This window comes from Acomys minous, assembly GCF_964271855.1.
Source record: "Acomys minous genome assembly, chromosome: 9".
In the NCBI taxonomy this organism is placed as follows: domain Eukaryota; kingdom Metazoa; phylum Chordata; class Mammalia; order Rodentia; family Muridae; genus Acomys; species Acomys minous.
This window is the reverse complement of record NC_140490.1, coordinates 88,995,789-89,010,572: the sequence shown is the minus strand read 5'-3', so window position 1 is coordinate 89,010,572 and position 14,784 is coordinate 88,995,789. Positions and strand designations below refer to the sequence as shown.

The 14,784-nt window shown below is 47.8% G+C and overlaps 1 protein-coding gene across 2 annotated transcripts in view; it reads left to right on the top strand.

Moving 5' to 3' along the window:
• The window catches only part of LOC311605627 (overexpressed in colon carcinoma 1 protein homolog), a 35,988-nt gene that overhangs the window by 14,395 nt on the left and 6,809 nt on the right, over window positions 1–14,784 (top strand). The gene's annotated exons all lie outside the window — the stretch shown is intronic.

Here is a 14,784-nt window from a genome sequence, read left to right as displayed (position 1 = left end):
CTACACAGAGAAACCTTGTCTCAAAAGAAACAAAAACAAAAACCAAACAAAAACAAAACCAAAAAACCCCAAAGCAACAAGTGACGATGAGAGAGCCCCTCATGTGCCTCCTGGGACTCTGCTGTGTCTCATCCATCCAGGGAGGAAAGCCGGAGCCTTGCCTTTACTCACGTGAACACTCCGTTGTTCTGGGGGGGGGGGGGATTGCGCAACCAGTTTCCGCGTTTTCAGGGGTCCCTTCCTGAAGTTTTTGTGTTGGAAAGTCAATCCTCAGGTCACGCTGTTGATACTTTGAAGCTCTGCAGCGGGGATTAGGGTTCGTGGGGTCATGGTGGTGGGGGTGGGGCCCCCATGATGACATTTCTAAGAAGGGGAAGAGAGACCATCCAAGTGCGTTTGCTTGTGTGTCTCCGTGTCCTCTGCCGTATCCTGACACAGCACGACTGCCCCCCCCCACTGCCCCCCCCCCCAACAGACGCTGAGCACCTGCCACATTGTGCTCTTAGACTTTCCAGCCTCCAGGACCACACATCAAATATATTTCTATTATTTGTAGGCTACCCAGTCTCAGGTGTTTCGTTATAGCCATGGAGACGGCATCAAGCCATCCTTCCGTATAAGCTGTGTTGAACTGAACTGCAGGCTGAGGACGTAACAGCCACTTATCTCTATGAGAGGTTTCTAACGCGCAGGAGTGCTGTCATTGTTTCTGTTGCACCCACCTCTCCGCATCCTATCTAATTATATCTGTATTTTAGATATAACCAGGCCAGTATAGGAGCTGTGGTTTCAGGTGTTTCTAGTCACAGTGCTCTTCTAGTTTCGTTTCTGATGCTGTCACTGAAATAGGCTGACATAACAATGTTACATTGACTCACAGTTCCTGGACAAGTCTGAGCAGGGCAGACACAGCAGCAGGCAGGGAAGGCAGGCGGGAGGAGCAGGAACCTGACTGATCACATTGTATCAGCACTCAGGAAGCAGAGAGACCAGGAAGCAGGGGCCCACCCCTAGGATGATGAGGCTTCCTCCAGCGAGGCCCCACCTTCTCAAAAATTCCACAGCCTTCCCAAACATCATCCCCAGTGAGGGACCTCATGTGCAAACACATGGACCTGTGTGTGGGACACCTCACATTCAGACTGCACCCGTGGAGGTTGCAATTAAATTTCCTGCCCCCAGTTAGTTAGCTGATGGGGCCACAGGGTGTCTAGAGAGTATGAAAAGCCTCAGTACTTATTTGGTGAGGCTTTCTGGAGGGAGGGGGCGACAGGGATTGCACCCTCAGTGGTCCACTTAGGTTGGGTGGACGATGGGCGTGCCTTTGGTCTGTGTTGTAGTTGGGGGGTGGGTCAGGGTGGGAGAGCCTACACAGGGACAGGGCAGCAGTGTCCAGCCTTTTGTACAGCTTCTGTGGATGTCAGGCTGGAGGGGGGGAGGGGTGATGATTTAAATCTGTCAGTGCTCCAATATTAAAAATAGAATCAGGCCTTTTTTTTTTTTTTAAATCACAAAGAAGAATTTAGAGAGGGCTGCAGCGTTGTAAAGTTTTCTGGGAATTAAGTAGCCATTTTATGTGAGACTGTGGGGGCACAAAAGGAACAGTAATCACTTGCTTAGAATTCCTGGTGTAGCGCTTGAGTTTCCAGTGGTTTCTGAAATGGCTCTAAACACACTTCTGCCTTTGCAAACTATGTATTCAAATGAAGTGGCCGTCTGAAGTGGCATTTATTATTGAAAAGGAAAATATGATAAGATGAAAACTGTCAGGGATGCTAAGTGCCCTGCAGTGCCAGATTTCCAGCCAAAATGTAACGGATGCTTTTAAAGAAGTTTTTATTCCATTTCTTTATTTGTGTGCACACGTGTGTGTGTGCACGTCTGTGGACACATGCACATCACGACACATACATGTGACAGTCAGAGGACAGCGTGTAGTGGCTGGTTTTCTCCATGTACCACGCCAGCCCTGGGGATCAAACTCAGGTCATCAGGATTGTCTGCAAGCATCATTACCCACTGAGCCCACTCACTGACCCAAGATTTGATTCTTTAGGTAAAAATATATTAGCACAACTATCTCATTAGTGAACCAATTTAGTTCATCCTTAATATGTTGAAAATTTCAGTGACTTAAAAAAAACAAACTTCTTTAAAATTTCTTTCTTTTTTTGTTTTTGAGACAGGGTTTCTCTGTGTAGCCTTGGCTGTCCTGGACTTGCTCTGTCGACCTTGAACTCACAGCGATCCACCTGCCTCTGCCTCCCAAGTGCTGGGGTTAAGGGCATGTGCCACCAGGCCCTGAAAATTTTCATATTAGTAAATGTTTGTATACCTGTTTTATTTATGTTCTGGTATACCTGGGGTCATGTGACAATTTCTTAGGCATAAAGAGGCTTCAAATAGAGAATGTTCTAGAAGTCTGGCTTTAGGGGAGGTGTCTAGTTCTTACCACCTTTTTCCTTTCTTCCTCAGTTGTCTTTTTCTGTGAGTTCAAGGTCAGCCTGGTCTACAAAAGTGAGTCCAGGACAGCCAAGGTACACAGAGAAACTCGGTCTCAAAAAAACCAAAAACCAAAACAAACAAACAAACAAACAAACAAACAAAAAACCAATTAGCTGGGCCTAGTAGAGCATGACTTTAATCCTAGTATTCAGGGAGGCAGAGGCAGGCCAGACTGGCCTACAGATCAGGATCCAGGACAGCCAAGGCCAGACAGAGAAACCCTGTCTCAGGATGTGTGTGTGTGTGTGGGGGGGGGGTGGGGGGCAGGGGAGAAGAAAACCAAACAATTAAAAACAGGAACTCAAACTGTGAGACAAGAGGTTGCATAGATGGTGTCATAGGTTTAAAACTGACTGAGAGCTGGGTGTGGTAGCACATGCCTGTGAGTTCAAGGCCAGCCTGGTCTACAAAGCGAGTCCAGGACCACCGAGGCTACACAGAGAAACCCTGTCTTGAAACACAAAACAAAAACAAACAAACAAAAAACCAAATAAAACTGACTGAGCTGGGGACAGACTTTTCGGTAGAAGCCAGAATCTTTAGTGCTTTGGGGGTTTTTAAGGCAGACACAAGACTCCAAAGGGGAGGGTTCCTGAGTGTTGATGGTATTGGCCCTGCCTGCTCCCTCAGTGGGGGACTTAGGAACACACTGGCTTCATCCTGTTTCCAGATGCTGTGTGTCCTTGAGGCTTTGAGCAGAACTGATATGGCAGAAGGAAAGCCAAGGTTTCCGAGGGCAGAAGACAGCATGTTCCTGCCTTGCTGATAGCAATTCCTAGCTCTGCCACTGGCCTGACAGACCCCCTCAGACTGTGGTTCTTCTCCGAGAAGAGAGCAATTAGGACATCAGGTGAAGGTTGGAGATGCAACTTAGCCCTTGGTCCCCTTTCTCTCTGCAGAGGCCCAAAGTACCTGCTTTGAAGCCAATGTTACTTGTGCTTTTCAGGGGGCTAAAAAAAAAAAACCAAACAAAACAAAAAACCAAACCAAACAAACAAACAAAAACCTGCAGCCAGTCTTGGGAAAGAATGAGAATTAGAACGCTGGAAGAAGGTTTGAAATCTCGGACCAGTGAATTAGATTGAATACAGCCTGTGGCAGAAGAATTGAGTTGGAAATCGCCTCTTAACTGTCTGGTAGATTTGCTCTGCGCCACAGTGTTGGTTACATGTCTCATGACTGCACCAACACTCCTGACATAAATCGGGAGGAAAGACTGCTTTTGGCTGAGCTTCAGATGCTCCTGGCAGGGAGGGCTTGGTGGCAGGGGCAGGGGACAGGGTCTGCCTGTATCACCAGGAAGCAGGGAGTGAGGCAGGGACGAGCAGTGGCTGTACCTGCAAAGGCCCACTCCTGGAGAGAGCCTTCTGCCAACTAGCTCTACCTCTTAAAGTCTCCACGGCTTCCAGAAATTGTGCCACCGGGCAGGGCAGGGCAGGGCAGGGCAGGGCAGGGCAGGGCACTGTTGTTGAAAACACAAGCCTATGGGGACAGTTTCAAATTCTAATTGTAGCACTACTCTGAGGAGCTGGGGGCACCATTAAAGAACTAAAGAAAGTTGAGTGATAAGGTTTGCATGTGGAGAATTATACTATAATTATGGCAAATGTATTGTTAATTAATAAGCCCGTTCCAGCTGGGTGGGGTGGTTCATGCCTTCATCCCAAAGCTCCAGAAGCAGCAGAGGCAAAGGGTTTGAGGCTAGCCTGGGCTACCCTTGTGAGACTTCGTCTAAAACAAAAAACAAAGTGACAACACACCCCCAAAACAGCCTCCCCTGCAGCAAAACGAAAAACCTATTTCAAAAGACTATTGTGAAAAAAACAAAAACAAACCCCAAAAAACTAGACAACCAGAATGGAGCGCCGGCTCTGGCAGCTTCCGTATTAAATTTGTACTCTTTACAAATGAGGTGGTAGATGGATGGGAAAGGCGCAGGTAATGGGTTGTTTTTCTGCTTCTCAGAGCGGCTCTCTAAGAAGAGCTTTATATTTAGAACATTTTTTCTTGATGAATAAGTAAAAAACAAAACAAAACAAAACAAAATCCATTGTTTTTTTTGCCACATAAATATGTTTGCTCTGAGAGGTGGAGGGAAGTGAGATTCTTGTGGTTTTCAGGGAAAACGAAGCAGGGAGAAATTGGAGAGATGCTGTGTCTACTGATTGCTCAGCAGTGTGTGTGTGTGTGTGTGTGTGTGTGTGTGTGTGTGTGTGTGTGTGTAGTTTTTTTTGAGGGGGCCGGGGGAAAGCATGACATGGTTTTGTGATTTTAACCCTCAAAGAGTTTGGGCATTTTTAGGGTAGTTCATTCAACCCCAAAGCTGAGAAAATACAATGATGAAGATATTTTGACTACCGTGTGTGTGTGTGTGTGTGTGTGTGTGTGTGTGTGTGTTCATTTGTTTGAACATGCTCCACCTTGCCAGTCCCACGCCAATTCCCCTGGAGGCACATGTATGTATGTATGTATGTATGTGTGTATGTATGTATGTATGTATGTATGTATGTATGTATGTATATGGATGGATGGATGGCAGTTCTGAACCTTAGGGCTTTAAATGTCCTAGGCAAACTAAGTTATATCCCAACCCCTCTTCTTTTTTTTTTGATTTTTTTTTGTTTGTTTGTTTTGTTTTGTTTGTATTTTGTTTTCCCAGAGTCTCTCTATGTAGCCTTGGCTGTCCTGGACTCGCTTTGTAGACCAGGCTGGCCTCCAACTCACAGCGATCCACCTGCCTCTACCTCCCGAATGCTGGGATTAAAGGCGTGTGCCACCACGCCTGGCCCCAACCCCTCTTCTTATTTTTAATTTTGAGACATTGTCTTACTAAGTAGCCCAGTCTGGACTTGAACTTATAACCTTCGAACTTCAGCCTCTTTGTCATGTAGCTGGGATCACCTGTTTGGGTCTATTTGATGGATCAGTGTTGAAAAGGTTTCTCTTAGTGAACCTGCTAATTGCTGATAGAATAAAAATCATAGTGTAAAATAATTGAAAGATTTTGTTGTGTCCTGTACAGCTGATTGTTTTTAAATGGACCTGTACCAAATACATTATTGAAAGGCTGAGTGGAGGAAAGCCCACCTTTTGCTGAGAAACCACAGGCGCTGGCCAGTTGGGAGTGGTCCATCTTCTAGAGGCTTGACTTAAAAGAAAACAGAGCCTCTTTATGACTAAGGAGATGATCCGTAGCTGGTTCATTAGGAAAAGCCTACAAGATGAAGATGGAGCAGAAAGGTGTGTAATTATTTGTAGCCTCTGGATCAATGTATGATTGACCCTGGGGCAGGGAGGAAGAGCGGCACCCTGGTTTGGGGTAGCTCACAAGACGTAGCTGCAAGTGGGATTAAATAGGCACGGTCTATACTCTTAGATGCGATGGTTGCCTTGGTACCTGGGGCTTCGCAAACATTCTCCCTCTCTGGGTCTGTCTGCCTTTTCCTAAAGGGCATCCTTCTCTGTGGACTAACTCATGCCTCAACCGCATGCGGAGGACGTGCCCACAATCCCAAGACATTAAAGGCAAGAGGGATGAGCATTACAGCAGTCTGCTGCACTTGCAGTAACATTTGCTTTTGCGAACATTCTCATTGACCTTGTGACCAGGGTTCTGAGTCAGAGTCCTGGAAGTTTGTGATCTTAACCTTGGAGATTATTATTCTCAGTGGGTGGCTTTAGCCTTGACATATTTTCCCTGGAAAACCTGTTCTTTTGGCAAGAGACCCTATATCTCTGCTGACAAAGAGAGACCCTCACTTCAATGAAATGCTCAATGCGTTTTATAAACTTGGTTCTCAAAGGTTAGTGGTTGATTCTTTGGGAACGTTTCTGTGGGCTCGAACTTCTTTAGGCTTGCCTCAGAAAATGGTTAGGAACATTTCACTCATATTAAAAAAAAAAAATCTTAAACCACATCCCACATAGTTTTCAAACACAATCTTGATACAGGAAAAGGAGTCACGCTCCCTCTGGGAAACACAAGTGTCTCAGCCTAGTGGTTCATGTGTCACGACGGACCGGAGTAATGCCTCCTGAAAACTGATGTCAAGCCCTTTAGTGTCTCTGCTCTTGAGACTGGAGAGCTAAGTCTTCTTGTTAAGCTCTGTTCTGAGTACAGCTGTGGGATGGACCGTTTACACCACATGCATCTTGTGGTTCCAGCCCCGCCCCAGGCTCTTTCCTGTCTCTTGCTAACTTACTGGCCTCTCCTTTTATTATTGACTTTGAGACACTCATGACTGATAACGGAGAACTTGAATTTGTGGGCTTCCCCCCCCCCCCCTTTCCGAGACAGGGTTTCTCTGTGTTACCCTGGCTGTCCTGGACTCACTCTGTAGACTAGGTTGGCCTCGAACTGACAGTGATCCCCCTCCCTCTGCTGGGATCAGAGGCGTGTGCCACCACGCCTGGCTTTCGAATTTGTATCTTTAGCCAGACAACAGGTGATGAATTTCATTCCAATCTACACCTTTCTAGGCCTTTAAAATGACTTACATATGGCTCAGCTGATGACAGACAGCCCTGGTCCCTTGGGCTGAGGACGCGAGCTTGGTCCCTGAGACCTGCGTGGTAGACAGAGAGACTGACTCCTGTTGTCCCCTGACCTCCTGTGCACAGCACGACCATTGACATACTTGTGCACACATGCACACACATAAATGAAATGCAATAACAGTGCTCACAAGTCCTTACGTAGGTGGTCCCTGCTACCACTGTAGAGAAAAGGCCCTTCTGTCAGACTTCATCTCTCCTTCCTCCCTTCACTCTGTGCTTAGCTCTGGGGAGTAGAAACCAAGGTGGCTTGTGGCATACAGTCAGTGAACTGTGTTAGGTTGGGAGTGGGGCGTACTCAGTGGAAACATGCTGCTTAGTGTGGACAAAGCCCCGGGGTTAAATCTGTAGCAAACCCAAACCCCCAAAGCTAACACCACAAACAAACAAACAAAGAAACAAAAGCCCCCCCCCCCAAACAGTGTTCCAAGCTGCAGGGGTGCCTTGTAGCCATTTGGGCTCTGGTTAGGTAAGAGACAGCTGTTGTAGCCTTTTCAATTTCCTTTATCTTCTCTCAAGAGTGCTAGACAGGCCTAAATTAGGGCAGTGAAATGAATTAGAAGAGCTGGTGTTCTCGCTACATTTCGCCAGCCAGCAGCTTCAATCCTCTGACGGGGCCTTAGTGCGGTTCAGCTGCGGTGGGAAATATCCACCTGGGGGCCCCTTGCCTGGGTGGGTAGGTGTGGGAAGTCTAGATAAGCCTTTGGGGGGTGTGTGGCCCACAGAAAATGGTGAGTGAGGCGCACGCGGCTCCTGCGGCTCCTGGATTGCTCCTGATCCACTGCACATGGTGTTGCTCTACTAGGGACTCCGAGCACCCTAGTGAGGTCTTGAAATGGATCCTAGGCTGGGGGGGGGTGTGACTGTTTTCCCCCTTCTTTATGGAAGTCTCCTGAGGTGACCTTCCCCCCTAGCTCCCTCTCCCCCACATCTCCTTATTGCTACACTAACCTGATTGATTGCTATTGGTGCTTGAGGCTAGCACGGGGTGGTCTGATTGGCCCTTCAATTGTGAAAAGGCTTATACTCGGCACTCTAAAGTTGGATCTGCGCCTTGAGTCTGGTTCCCTTGATTCTCTGTAGGCTCCTCCCCCTTCTCCACGACTCCCCCCACGTGGGTGGGGCCTGGCCTTGCTCGCTTGCTGCTTAGCCCCTGCTCCAGTGTCCTCATAGCTCTTAGATTTGAAGATGCCACCTCAGCTCCCTGACCCATGAAGTCAGGGCCATTGAGGTGACAGGAGCTGAGATCTCCAAATGAGAATGGATCTGTGGCCTCCACTGTCCAAGCAAGGGGAACTCACGTAGCAACCATGACTGCAAGCCTGGAGGACATGTGTGGGAACAGACTGGAGCCAGGCGTGGTAGCGCACATCTGTAATCCCAGCACTCGAGAGGCAGGCGGATCACTGTGAATTCGAGGCCAGCCTGGTCTATAAAGTGAGTCCAGGACAGCCAAGGCTACACAGAGAAACCCTGTCTCGAAAAACAAACACACAAACAAAAACCAAAAAACAACAACAACAAAAGACAGTGGAGGACCTTCATTGCAGCTGTTGGCTCCCATTCCCAGACTGCCTTGTGTAGTCTGGTAAAGAAAATGGAATTTGGGCCAAGGTTGAAGTCACAGCGGATGCTGTAGCCTGCAGATCCGTGCTCTGCCTGCTTTCTGAATTGAGTCATAAGTGGAACAGTGTCTCCGCTAGCTGCCTGCACCCCCGGCGGCCCTCTGACCACGAAGTGAAGGCTACACAGTAGCTAAGGCCGAGTGAGGCCAAGTGGGAACCACTGACTTTTCTTCCCCTACTGGGATAACAGGCAGAAGGTCAGAGGGCACTGCAGGGCCTTGCTGTGATAACTCCTCTCCCTGAAGACTTGAAAACACAGGTTCATTCCCTTGTGTGTCTGAAATCCCTGTTGAGTGCTAGAGGAGGCAGCTTCATCTTAGAGAATGATTTTGGGTTATTGTGCGTTTCATCTGATGAGGACTCAAATTTCAACTGGAAAGGAGTGGTGTATGCATGGGCGGGGGTGGGTGGGTGGGGGCGGGGGCGAAATCAACCTAGCCCCTGGCTTCCGTGTCTGACAGATACCGTTTCTCTGCACCAGAAGTAGTTCGTGTTATGAGGCACGGCCCTTGTATTCCAGCATGCGTTAGACATATTCCCTGGTTCCCCTCACCTTCTGTTCCACAGTGCTGCCCTGTGTCTGCTTCCCGCTTCCCGCTTGCTGTAGCGGTTGTGCGCTTTGTACCCTCCGTGGACTGGAGGGAGGGAGCTTAGCCAGGTGAGTGCACTACAGCGCAGGGTCTGGGCAGGCGGTGAGTGCACAGGCACTGAACACACCTGGGACCAATTTCAGAGAACTGGTTCGGTTTATTGGAGGAGGGGTATTTATTCCCCTAGGGAGGTGGCCAGGGTCTCTGGGGGCAAGGTTTGTGTGGCCGGGTACCACTGGCCAAGGCACGGGTGTTGGAAGATGCTTCATTTGCGTACTTAGGGAATGTAGGGTCCAGGGTGGTGTGTGTGTGTGTGTGTGTGTGTGTGTGTGTGTGTGCGTGTGTGTATGTGTGTGTGTGTGTGTTACCTTATAAGGTCAAACAAGAGTGAAACCTGGTAACTGTCAGGGTAATTAATTCTTACTAGGGTTGATGGTTTTGCGGAATGGGTTTTGTGGTGCTAGGTTGGGAGAGGGGAGGTAGCCAACTCCTGCCATCTTCCTGTTTGTGGTATCTAGGGTTGAAGCTCCCTCAGCCTCTTCCATCCCTGGGCCGTATGGTCCCACACTACAGGGTGCAATTCTGGATGATTGGAGGTGCTGTGTCCCCCTCCCCCCTGGTATCTGGATCAGTTAACTCCCTAAGCCTTATCAAGTGCAGAAGAGCTGCCCGGCCCCCTTTCTGGTTCATGCACTGTGATTTTGCCTCATTTTCATTTTATCTTCTCCAGCTGGGAACAGTTCAATCTGTAGGCTTTCTCCTCTCCAAGGAGAGACTTCAGGAGGTAAAGCCATCCTGCTATCTGCTTTTCCCAGTGTGCCTCAGTTCTGGCAAAGAACAATGACGCTGCCTGTTCTGAGGAAACTTCTGGACTTCTCTTGATAGCTCCCATTCTCAGAGCTGGGGGGGGGGGGAAATGTGATTTCAACGGTCTGCTCTCACTTCCGGCCCCCAGCCCCTGCGTGCCTCCCTCCGCACTGGTGTAGGGAAAAGTCTTCAGCTGCAACCCATGTGATAGTCACCACCTTCCCAGTGGAGCGTTAGTGGCCGCGAGGGGAAAGTGACTGCAGCCTCAGTGAGGTGCAGCGCAGCTCAGTGGCTCATTGGAGCTTACCTGGCTGTGGATGCTCCGACCCAGCACAGGCAGCTGGTGTCTGTGCATCGTTCGTTATAACTAATGATTTCCATCACTTCTGTTCCTTACAGAAGTCTCCGTGCACTCACAGTGCTGCTCATGGGCCACCAAACTTGCTCTTCGTTTCAAATTTATCTGTGTTCCCCACGGGGATCTTTTTTTTTTCTATATACATTTTTAAAATTAATTTATTCTTGTTACATCTCAATGGTTATCCCATCCCTTGTATCCTCCCATTCTTCCCTCCCTCCCATTTTCTCCTTATTCCCCTCCCCTATGACTGTTTCTGAGGGGGATTACCTCCCCCTGTATATGCTCATAGGGTATCAAGTCTCTTCTGGGTAACCTGCTGTCCTTCCTCTGAGTGACACCAGGTCTCCCTCTCCAGGGGACATGGTCAAATGCCCCACGGGGATCTTGGCCGTTCAGTACCCCTCAGACGTTCTCTCTGACCCTCAGCTAGGGACATATTAACACACGCTAAAGGCAATAGAGGTTTATGGGGGACAAGACGGGTCAGCTCTGTTGCTCATGGACTGAGCATAGCATTCAGAACTTGGGCTTGAAGACAAATTAGAGCCCCAAAGACCTCAAGTTTCTGTCTAAGTCCCCGGGTGAGTGTGTGGTGAGATTAATTTAGGATTCCAGTTTTGAGCCACTGCTGGTCAATGTGCACATCTCCTTACAAGGGATAAAAGGGATGAAGGAGAGGCAAGCCAGTCTTCCATACCACAGTGTGCATGGGTGTGGATGTGTGTGTACCTATGTGTGTGTGCGTGAGTGCATGTGTGTATAGCTCTGTTTGCAAGCATATTTTGTATGCGCACGTATCTGCAAATATGTGCCAGTTTGTGTGTGTGTTTGTGTATTTGTATTTATTTTTGTGTGTGCATGTTTTCATATGCTTGCATGCTTTTGTGTATATTGTGTGTGCATGTGTGCCTTTGTTTATGTGTGCATGTTAGTATGTGCATATATTTACATGCATGGGGGCATATGTGTACATTTGTACTTTGTGTACATGTTTGTGTGACTCTGAGTGCATGTGCTATGTGCATGTGTTTGTGTGCGTTTGTATTTACATGTGTGTGCCCTTCTTTGTATATGTGTTTGTGTTTCAGCAAGTGTGTGCAATCGTGAAAGTGTGCAATGTGTGGATGTGTTTGTGCATGTAGGTGTGTGCACATGCCTGTGTATTTGAGTATAAGTGCATGCACATGTGTGTGCACATGTGTTTTTGTGTATATGTATTTGTAGTTGTGTCTTTATGTGCATGAATGTTTGAGTGTGTGCATATATATATATTTATAATTGCATGCTTATGTGCAAATAAGTGTATGTTTTTGTCAGCACACATGCATATGTATGCATGCATGTTTTAGTGCATAGATATGTTTCTGTACTTGAGTGCATATTTGTGTGTTTTAATATATATGTGTGTACTTGTGCATCTTTGTGTTTGGGTGTATTTATGTGTAAATATTTGTTTATGTGTATGCACATATGTGCGCATGTGTTCTAATGTGTAGGCAGCTTTTTATGTACATGTATGTACTTCCAAGTATAGGTGCACAAATATCCTTATGTGTTCCCTTGTATGCATATACTTATTTCTTCATGTATATTTGTGTCACATGTTTGTATATGCACGTGCGCATGATTGTGTGTGTTAGTTTCTGTGTGCGCTTCTGTTTCCTGTGTATGCTTGTGTGCTTGTGTATGCATGTGTTGTGTTTGTATTTGTATGTGTATTTGCATGTTCTCACACATTTTTTGTGTGTGCGTTGACCTGTTTGCCCACACATATATTCATGTACATATGTGTGTGCATGTGTGAAGGACTTCTGTTGGAAACGGCATATTCCAGTAGTCGCCGTTACGTGTGTTTATGTGTATGGGTACATGTGGTGGGCTGCTTATGGAAAATGCTGCACTCTAGTGGTCTTTCCAGCGTAGCAAGGTCACTTTTGGGAATCCAAATGTCTCCACTCCTGCTCCTTGAGCTTAATGGCCGCCTCTTCGCCTGCTTCTCCACAGCCTGGCTGTCCCTGGGCACAGGAAGGCTAGCTGTGGGCAGGCAAGACTCTCAAGTGGAGCCTAAAACCCATTCACCTTAAAGAAATCCCATTGGCCTTTGGGCCTTTGGCCCTGCATCTTCAGGCCTCCCTTAGTTTGCCAAAGCTTTATTTTCCCTGTACGTGGCCCGTGTGGCTGGGGAGACCCACTTCAGCCCAGCAGGGAGGGTGCGCACAGCTTCCGTGTTGCCAGGGCAGTGCGTGATCTCTGCTGGCAGCTGAATAGTACCTCAGACATTTCTTTCTATCAAGGAGATTCCATCTAGAGCAACCAGCTGTTCAGTCTTAGCCCGGCTCTGGTTTTCCAGATGATTCTAATGTAGCAGCTGGTCAGGACAGCCCTTGAGCCTGGGAACACAGGAGTGACATAGCAATTGAAAAAAAAAATGCTAAGATTGATGGTTTCCAGCAGTGTCTAGAGGCTTCTTCTAAAGTGAGTGCTGCACAGCCAGGATTCTCCTCCACCTTGCTTGAATGGGATGGTGTTTAAAAGACTGGATGGTGTGCGTGCGTGCGTGCGTGCGTGCGTGCGTGCGTGCGTGCGTGTGTAGAAGTTCAAAGATGACGTCATGTACAGTTCGCCATCACTACTTATTTTATTGAAGCAGGGTCTCCCACTGCCTCCAGCTCACCAGGCTGTTGAGGAAAGCCCCGCATTTCTGTATAATTCTGGGAGTGTGGCACCCCTGCTCGGCTCTTACATGGATGCGGATGATCCAAACTCCAGCCCTCGCATCCACACAGCAAACACTTTATACACGGAGCCCCTTTTCCCAGCCTGAGACTGGGCATCCGTTATACATGAGGTCTTTAGAGAATTTGTACCTGAAACTTTAATAACTCAATCTGACGACTGTGTTATCATTTCCTGTTCGTGCAAAGGTTGTTTATACTGAGAACACAGACTGGGTTTTAGAGAGTTGATAAGAGAGAATAGGTCTAAAATAATAGGCTGACAAGATAGCTCGGCAGTTAAGAAGATGGACTACTCTCGGAGGGGGTACTCACGCTGGGCAGCTCACAACTTCATGTAATCCCAGCCATGGTGGCTCTGATGCCTCTGCCCTCCAAAGGCCACACACACACACACACACACACACACACACACACACACACACTTAAAAATAAATATTTTTAAACATTACCGTTTTCTTGTATTTGGGAAAGTTAAAATTTGAACCAGAGTTAGGCAAAAGAAGGAAGAATTAAAACACATAGCTGGAAATTGAATGTGAAAAGAAAGGGTATGGCCAGGCAGTGGTGGCACACACCTTTCATCCCAGCACTCGGGAGGCAGAGGAAGGTGGCTCTCTGTGAGTTCAAGGCCAGCCTGGTCTACAGAGTGAGTCCAGAACAGCCAAGGCTACGCAGGGAAACCCTGAATTGAAAAACAAAGGGGGGGGGGGAGAAAGAAAGAAAAAAAAATAGAAGAAGAAAGAAGGGCTGTGGCTGAATTGGTGAGACATCATGCATGTCCAAACCTACTAGTGACATCTTCATAAATGATGGCGTGCCAGCCAGTAGTGTAAGTCCCTGAGGACCACAGCAAACAGTTCTCATAAGTGCGTCTGAGCCTCTCACCACTCTTTCCCTATTCTTTGTGCCACAGATCTACGAATCCATTTTAGTTTAAAGCAGTAAATATCACCACAGCAATATGCACAACCCCCTTTCTAATACAGCGCTGTGATACTCCTCAGCTACAGAAGGATTAGGCTCTGCTGCAAGGGCGGGCGAAACGGAAGATCGCGTGGCGTGTAACTACTGGGCTAAGTTCAGTAAACGGCATCTCAGGATGGATTTCACGCCCAATCTCAGTGTTACTGTGCTCGTGGGCAGCATTCACCGGGTAACTGTCAAATCTGCTCGAGGCGAGGGAAATCACAGGCGCGCGCACAGCTGCGGCAGAAGCTGCCGACTCAAATTCTAAGTGGGTGAAAACCATGGCAAAGCTACCTCCGGAATCAGAAGACCCAGTGAGGCCGTTGTAGCCTGCGGTGTGTGCTCTGCCCGAGGCCCCTTCCGGATGACCTCCATGTTGCCTTTTGAGCAACCTGTGTGTGCTAACCAGGGCCCTGCTGCCGGCTTTTCCTTAGTGATAGGCTGAGGAATTATACTGGAATGTTTACTCCTCTTATACAAGGAGAGAGTCTCTTAAAAGCACCCCGGGGGCCTGAGGTCAAGCTCAGGTGTTGTTTTCCAGGATGCGTCGTCCATTTTTTCTTGATTGAAAGTAATACCGTTCTCGGGTGTGAAATCAGTCCTGAGATGTCATTTATTGAACTGAGCCCAGGATGCAA